This window comes from Pteropus vampyrus, unplaced genomic scaffold (assembly GCF_000151845.1).
Source record: "Pteropus vampyrus isolate Shadow unplaced genomic scaffold, Pvam_2.0 Scaffold58, whole genome shotgun sequence".
Lineage (NCBI taxonomy): Eukaryota > Metazoa > Chordata > Mammalia > Chiroptera > Pteropodidae > Pteropus > Pteropus vampyrus.
Genome location: NW_011888839.1, coordinates 3,649,608 through 3,658,754, shown reverse-complemented (window position 1 = coordinate 3,658,754; position 9,147 = coordinate 3,649,608). Strand labels below are relative to the sequence as shown.

Sequence of the window (9,147 nt, the reverse complement as noted above, 5' to 3'; positions counted from 1 at the left end):
TGTAAGGAGTTGGTATAATTATAGAACATGGAGTCACTTATGAGTTTTAATGCTATTTATATGACTTGTCAGCTAAGTGGCCTTAGGCCCCTGAACTTCCCTAAACTAAATGAACAATATTATTACCTATTTCATAGTTGGTATTCTAATAAAATGATAAATGTAAAATGTATAACATAGCATCTGGTACATAGTAGGCTCACAAAACCTCTATTTGATATTATTATTGTTATCATTCTAATTCACTCTAAGCGTGGCTACAGAAATACCAGTAGAATAATGCCATGCGGTAAGACTCTTGTGAACTCAATTTGATTTTAGATATTGTTAGATGAGCCTGAATGCTCTGGGAAGACACTATGGTTGAAAGAATTTACCAGGGCTCAGAAAAAGTAAATAAGGCCAGTATTTCAGAGCAGTATAAAAGTAAATTCTGGGAGCTGTTTTAATATGATATCACAGTCTATCATGGTAGCTTTTTTTTTTTTCCGGTCAAAAATGCTATATAAGGCTCTTTGTTACTTGTAAATGTGGAAAGGCTTTATCATTGTAAAAATGATACTAAAAAATATAATGAAAATTGATCTTCTGTTTGTCCTTTTAGTATATTAAAATACAACAATGAATGGTTACAGTAATTTTCAATAGAGGTAAAATTAGACCTAGAGAAAACATTTTTCATAATAGGTAATAATCATTATCAGAGGTTATAAGTCAAACAATATGATATGGATTCAAAAGCAGCTGATTAATTAATTACTCTGCACAAGCCATGTACTTGCAACCTATAGCAATTTCATGAAGGATGACATTTTTAAAATTGAATATTAATTATATATTAAAATATTAGTATGTTAGAATTTCTAGATTAAAACATTTATGGTTCATAATGATGAGAGGAATGTGAAAATATTTATATAAACTATTATAATGAGTGTAATTCACTTTATTTGGTTCTTAGAGGATGTTAGGAATAATCCCTCTGGAGAAAGAGCTATTCTCTGTTTCTTTTATTACTCTCTATCAGTTTCCTCCTTCATTATTATATTTAGTAGAATATAGGACAGAATGATGGTTGAAGCTATTACCAAATGCATGCGTAATAAAAGAACAGTAGGAATTTGGAAGAGAAATTTGCAGAAAAAGTAATGTTACTGGGAGAATATAGGCTATCTAGATCCAGAACGTGGACTGTGTGTGTGTGCGCGTGTGTGTGTGCACGCGCGCGCATGCTCGTAACTGAAGGCAAGAGTGGCATCCTTGTTGTTTTTGATCTTAGAAGACTTTTTTAGATTCCACATATAAGAGAGATTGTACAGTATTTGTCTTTCTCTGACTTATTTCACTTAACAGTTTTCCCGAGGTCCATCGATGTTGTCACAGATAGCAATATTTCATTTATTTATTTATTTATTTATTTTTTTACTTTTTAGGTGAGGCAATCCTCGGTTGACCTCCCAGATTGCAAGAACCCTGTCAGCTTACAATCCCTTATTTTTTTATTTTTTATGCCTACAGCACCTGGTCTTCCTAGGTGGTCTCCCATTCAAGTACTAACCAGACCCAACCCTGCTTAGCTTCCAAGATCAGACGGGATCGGGCTTGTTCAGGGTAGCATGGCCGTAGACACATTATTTCATTATTTATTATGGCTGAATAATATTCGATGTATATATGCAGACACACACATGCCACGATTTTGTTACCATTCATCAGTTCATGGACATTTAGGTTGTTTCCATATGACTCTGCTTATTGTAAATCATGTTGCAATGAACATGCAATGCATAGATCTTTTTGAGTTGGTGTTTTCATTTTCTTTAGATAAATACCCAAAAGTGGAATTGTTGGATCATATGGAAGTTCTATTTTTAATTTTTAGAGAAAACCCCATACTGTGTTCTGTAGAGGCTGTACCAATTTACATAACAACAAACAGTGCACAAGTGTTCTCTTTTCTCCACATACTCATCAATACTTCTTTCTTATCTTTTTGATAATAGCCATTCTAACAGATGTGAGGTTACATCTGATTATGGTTTTGATTTGCATTTCCCTAATGATTAATGATGTTGAGCATCTTTTCATGTACCTGTTGGCATCTACATATCTTTTGTGGGAAAATGTCTATTCGAGATCTTCTGACCTTTTTTAAAAATTGATATTTTGCTCTTGAGCTGTATGAGTTCTTTATATATTTTGGATATTAGTACCTTATTAGAGATATGATTTACAAATATTTTCTTATTTAGTAAGTTGCCTTTTTATTTTGTTTATGGTTTCCTTTGCTGTGCAGATTTTTATTTTGATGTAATCCCACTTGTTATTTTTGTTTCTGTTACTTTTGATTTTTGAATAAGATTCAAAAAAATCATAACTGAGACATATTTAGAAGCTTACCACCTATGCTTTCTTCTAGGAGTTTTATGGTTTCAGGTCTTATGTTCAAGCCTTTCATCCATTTTGAGTTAATTTTTGTGTACGGTGTAAGAGAGTGGTCAAGTTTCATTCTTGAGCATGCTGCTATCTAGTTTGCTCAAAGTTAATTGCCCACTGATGTGTGGGTTTATTTCTGAGCCTTCTATTATGTTCCATTGATATATGTGTCTGTTTTTATGCCAACACCATAGTGTTTTAATTACTATAGCTTTGCAATATAGTTTGACTATAGAGAACATGATGCCTCCAGCTTTGTTCTTCTTTTTCAAGAATGTTTTGGTCATTTTGGGATTTTGTCATTCAATAAAATTATAGGATTAATTATTCTACTTCTGTGAAAAATGCCATGGGAATTTTGAGGGATTGCATTTAATCCATAGATTGCTTTGGATAGTATAGACATTTTAACAATACTGATTCTTCAATTTATGAGCACAAAATATCTTTCCATTTATTTAAAGAAGTCTAACATTTCTTGTAAGGCTGGCTTAGTGATGATGAACTCCTTTAGCTTTTGCTTGTCTGGAAAACTGCTTCTCCAATTCTGAATAACTTTGCTGGTTAGAGTATTCTTGGTTGAAAGTTTTTCGTTTTTCTTTTTTCACTCAGCACTTTGGCTATTTCATGTAACTCCCTTCTGTCCTGCAAAGTTTATGCTGAAAAACACTGCTAATCATTCCCTGGCAGTTCCCTTGTACATAACGAGTTGTTTTTCTCTTGCTGCTTTTAAGTTTCTCTCTTTGTCTTTAACTTTTGACATTTCAATTATCATGTATCTTGTTGTGAGTCACTTTGCATTCATCTATTTTAGAATTCTCTGGGGTTTCCAGATCTAGATGTGTATTTCCTTTTCCCGGTTAGAGAAATTTTCAGCCACCAAGTCTTCAAACGAGATTTCTCTCCCCGTTCTCCTCTTCTTCTGGGATCTCTATAATGTGAATATTGGTCCATCTGATGTTTTCCCATATGCCTCTTAAGCTATCTTTACTTTTTCATTTTTTTTTTCTTTTTGCTTACCTGATTGGGTGAGTCCCATTGCCTTGTCTTTGAGTTGACTGATCCTTATTTCTGCTTCATCTAGTCTGCTGATAAACCTTGTCAGTGTATATTTCATGGTCAGTTATTGTATTCTTCAACTCTGTGACTTACATTTAGTACTTTCTTATATTTTCTATCTCTTTGTTTGAGATCTCATTGTGTTCATCTATTCTTTTCCCCAGTGCAGTGAGCATATTTATGACCATTACTCTTAACTCTATCAGGTAAATTACTTACCTCCATTTCTTTAAGGTTCCCCCCACCCCACCAGAGGTCTTCTACTGTTTTTTCATCTGGAATATATTCATCTATTTCTTCATTTTCTCTGTTGGCTTCTATACAGTAGATGAATCAATCACCTCCCCCAGTCTTGAAGGCGATGCCTCAGGTAGGAGGCAAAACTTATCATTCAACCCTACCCCAACTCTTGGTCATCTCTCAAACCTTTGCACTCGTCTAAGCAGCCTATTGAAATTTAAAATCTTCTAGTAGTTGAGAATGTGCCAAGACCTGTCAGTGTCCCTAATGGGTGAAAAAATCTCAGCACCTAGACTCAAGCTGTTTGAAAGTTAGACCTTCAGGCAGAAGTTTTAATAATATGTAAATATATATAGTCTATGGGACCACAAGTGTTAAGTTCCACTTGCCAGGCAATCTGGCAGTGTTCTCTGGATGGCAGTTGCAAAAGCAGATGAGTATATGAGCTCTTTTCTGGAAGATACTGGTGAGCTAGATCAAGGCAGTAGAGAGTGCCATGATGGCATCCACGGCCCAAGTTCCTTGAGGGCAGCTTGGTAGTCCACCAGATGTGTGCCAAACCTGAAGCCTGCCCCTCAGGCTGAAGCTCCAGGACAAGCATAGGGGCTGCCTTCACAGCAAGACAAAGGAGTGTGCCTCAGCCTGCTATCTGCACAGTGCCCTGTATGTGGCAGCCTGCCAAGAACTGTCTCTGATTGTCACTGTCTCTTGGGACACAAAAAATGCAAGCCCCCCTGACCAAGGAGCAACCCCTGGTCAGTAGCTGTAAAAACAAGATGCATGTTAAGTCTCCTTCCAGGAGACAGTGGCACTTGGAGCATGGCAGAGGGAGAGTGTAAAGATAACGCCTGCCCTCTGAAGTCTCTGGAAAGAATTACAGTCAATCTCCAAACGTGTGTTTAATAAAAAGCCTAACTCCCAGGCCACAACCATGATGTTTAGCTAAGAGTATATCTCCTTCACAGAAAGACTGAGCTCCTGGGCCTTTTGCCTCTTGCTGTTCCACGGGAGTGGTAGCTATTTAGGAAATCTTTCTCCACTAGTTAATTCATGTGGGACCCATGAGGAAAAGTCCCAGTGGGCACCCAAGCCAGGCAATATAGAGGCGTCTCCTAGCAGTAGCCACAAAAAAATCAAAGCACGACAGTGTTATAAGCTCCTTTTTTGGGTAACACTAATTATTACAGTTTCAAAGGACCAGGAACACAAGTCCCCCTGGCCTCCAGAGGCAGGCATTATGCAGGCATCCTTGCAGCAGCAGTCCCAAAGATTGGGGAATGAGACTCACGTAAAAGCTCCCTTCTGGGAGATACTAGTGCTCTGATGCATGGCAAAAGGAGTGAAGGAGGATGGATCCCACCTGTTTCTTTCCATGGAGAGTGTTTCAGCAGGCTTCTGGGTCTGTGTACTAAATCATATATCTGCCCCTCAGGTGGACATTTTTGTATAAGCAGGTGTGTCTCCTTCACTTTAAATGTGGACACAACTGGTTACCTCTGAGCTCGACCCTGGGGTAGGTAAGTCCAAGCATGAGTGCCTTTTAAGAGCTGTCTCCCTGCTACAATTTTGTGGGTCTTGGGATACAAGCTCTGTTAGTTTTCAATGTTAGATTTTTTGGAGGCTCATCTCTCAGGTGCAGGTCCTAAAACTTAAGTTGCCTAATGTGAGGTTTGAACCATTCGTTCCTCTAGAGAAGGTCCAGACTTTGAGTTTCCTCCTGATTGTGAGTCATCATTCCAGGGACAGGGTTTATGGCAAGATTGTGTCCCAGCCTCTCCTGCCTGCTTTGATGTGGTTTTCTTCTCATTTTCCCAGTGTATAGTCATCATTTAGCTAGACCAGGTTTTTTAAGAGGAAATTCTTCCATATGTAGCTGTAGACACAATGTATCTATGGAAAGAGGTGAGTTTAGGATCTTCCTACATTGCCATCTTGAATCAAAATGCTATTATTGTTTCATTTCATAAATATATATATGTAATAAATTGTATTACCATGTGCCAATATTTTTTTAGTTATGGGTGATTTGGCAGTGAACAAGACAGAGTTGTTACTCTCAATTTCCTTCCTAGTGTGGAAGGTAGAAAAATAAATCAATGTATAACATTTCAAAGGATGATTTTAGAATTTGATAACTCTCTGTCTTACTCAAAGAGAGATAGATATACATGTAAATATGTTTCATTTGAGGATGAATTGTTTTTCGAATATGACATTTATAGTTCAGAAAATTATATAGCACACATTGTATGACAGTCATCTTAGATTTCATGATCATTTACTGTTTTATGGTTAAGCGTTCAGTTTGTATAGGAACCTTCAGCAAAGTAAAAGTTCTTTTTCAAAAGGAAAAATTTACTTGCTGAAATAAGATATAATTGTATATCCTAAAACCTATGGGTTCCTCCTGTGTTTCCCTTATCGAAACGTGCCGTAGGATGTATACAGCATACTGACTTGAAACACATACCTCTTGAAAAATTGGACATACTGGGTTAAAAGGGTCAAAAGATAGGGATACCTGCAATGCAGACAGAACAGCTTTTATAGCCTACTTTACCAAGGACACAACTGGAAACAGGGAAAATTTGAAGTCAGTAAAAAGGTACCAGAAATATAACCGAACGTGTTATATTTTGCATTTAAAATTCATGGAATATCCACCAAAATCCACGAAAAGGCCTGCCTTTCTGAGTTGTCATGGATACAAGGAAAATTGACTTGTCTTTTACATAATTTTTACCAAGGCATTTAAAGAGCCTGAGATTTGTTACTTGGGGCCTGTCGGCATATCTTTGTCCCCCAGACTTAAATCTAATGTCACATGTGTGAGTATATCTGATGGGCATAATGCTTTTAGTAGGGCAAAAATAATCGGCTTTTCTACAGACTAAACTGAAACATGAAATCAGAGAATTCAGTACATGTCTTAAATAAGAGAAAAAAAAAAAAATACTTCTGTCCTACCCTCGGCAGGCCAATGTCAGTTTTGGCTTTTCTGTAAAATTTTTGTAATAAAGAAATAAACATTTTTCAGAAAAATAGCTGTATATCTGATAACCTGTGCTATTGATTCTCTACAGTAAAGAGATTTCTTCTAGAATAGCAGTTAAAATTGTAATCACCAACTAAACAACCTGAAGCCCGTACTGGAAATAAGACAAGCTTCCCCTAGAACCTTCTCTCTAGTATCAGATATTAGCTCAAGTCTTAAGATATCACTTTCCCAGAACTTTCTGCCTCTATTAACAAATGTGTACGGACAGTGATAGAAATCATCTCCTCTGCATGCAATACCTCCAGCCTTGCCACCACAATCAGCTTTGAATCTTTGAGACTAATTTAAATAGGCCCTTAAATCTGTTTATGTTAGTCATCATAGGAAGGCCCAGAATTCCAAGTCATCTCTCATCTTCCACACACTAATGTCCATATGGCCCTTTACATTCCTACTGAGTCACTCATCCCCAATTCCAGAAACCTTTCAATCCCTCTTCAATTTCTGAAACACTTCAAGTAGAACCTTGAGTTCCATTATTTTACCCTTTTCCAACTCTTAAAACACTGAAAATAATTTTTCATCATCATTAGACTTTTCTAAATATTCTCTCTACCTTCTTGCTCTAAAGGAAACATAATCTTTCCCTGAGGACTCTGATTTCTCTGCAGGAGTAACTGTGTACTTCTCCCAAAGTTCTTAGGCCTCCACAGGACTGTGGGTATCCTCCTTAATTCTTATTGCTGCTTTCATACAATTCTCCCCTCTTATATCCCTAAATTCTCCAGTTCTGAATTTTATGGCATCCAATTGGATCATTAAATACACTTCATGGTTGCTGTCACATGTATATCCCTAAGTTTAGTCCTCACTTCTCAATGATTTTATCTCCTGCTCACCAGCACTACATTCTATATGATTTCTGCCTAAATTCTTTGTTATTTCCAAATACACTTACATGGTCTTTCCAATGACTTTGGCTACTCAGGCCCCTGAACTTCTTTCTCCCACTGATCTAATCTTTCTAAGTCAGTTGCTCATTTCCATAGAAATATCTTAGACCATGTCATGATCAAGAACTGCGGACACTCCATGATCTTATTTCCAGGTATCCTTACTTTGAGCACCAATTCTTTGACAGTAAAATGACCTATAATGCATGGAGCCTTTTGTATTTTTCATTATCTCTTCACTTTAATGGCCTTTCTCCTCTGCTTAACAAATTTAAACTATATGGTATTACAGGTTGAATTGTGTCCCCCCCAAATCTTCAATTTCTGAAACACTTCAAGTAGAACCCCATTGAGCTGATTTGTATGATTTTGTGATTTGTACATTTTGATGTGTGTATATATGTAGTTCATCAATATTTATTTAAAACATTGGAAGTATTAATATAAATTCACAATGTATTTTATCTTTAAAAATCATTTCTATCTCTATCCATTGAGAATGCTTAGGGGGAAAAAAATAACAAAGAAGCAATGATCACCCCTAGCTCCCAGGTTGTGGCCTCCAGATATAACATTCTACTAAACAGAATTACAGTTCTTGGAGAAATGAGTGATTTCAGATCTGCAGCATGATATGTGCCAGATAAACTTGAAAAAAAATTTTTTATAACAAATGGCAGGAAGGCAAAAAACAAAACACACACACAAACACACACAAACTCACTACAGTCACATCAAAAGACTAAGAAGTCAACTGATGAGTTTCCCACAACAAAAATGGTACTATTTGAGCATCAACCAGAATAATAGCAAGTGAACTGAAACATGTTAAGTATATTTAACGTTTAGTTCACAATAATTCTGAAAACAACAGCAACCAATTGGGCACTATTGAAGGATTCAGGGGAACAATCTAATTGTTTTTAAAACCAGTAAATGAAAGGAAAGAATCAAGCATCTACTAATCTTCTCTTTCGTGAACTGTGCAACTATGTATCCAAGTAAGAAATGGGAAAGATTTCTCATTATAGAAATATTTCAGCTAATAAATAAAAAAGAAATCATTGAATAATAATTTTTTTCAGTGTCTAATAAAATGATAGATCTAGGCGTTTAATGTCAATAACTGCTAATACTGCAAAAATGAAGGACAGCAAAACATCACCTGCCTCCTGATAGAACAGCATATCACCTCCTATGAAATATTCTTGCCAAAAAAAATTGAACTGATCCATTATAAAGTGTTTAGAATCAAATATCAACTTAATGAAAATAGAGACACAGAATGACATATTAAACTATACATTGGAGCTGTAACCAACAAAATCTGTACAAGACTCTGCCAAGTAATATTTCTTAAAATTAATAGTGATGGCCTCCTTTCTTTAACAAATTACTAGGCAATAAAAGATGGAGTAGAGCTCATTACATTTTTTAATAACTTAATAAACAATATTAACC

The 9,147-nt window shown here is 36.1% G+C and overlaps 1 non-coding gene across 1 annotated transcript; it reads right to left on the bottom strand.

The window, feature by feature from the left end:
• Positions 1-1,509: 1,509 nt before the first annotated feature.
• On the bottom strand, positions 1,510-1,628 carry LOC111740151. The gene has a single exon (XR_002780474.1). It is a non-coding gene; the product is annotated as a 5S ribosomal RNA (ribosomal RNA).
• Positions 1,629-9,147: the final 7,519 nt, after the last annotated feature.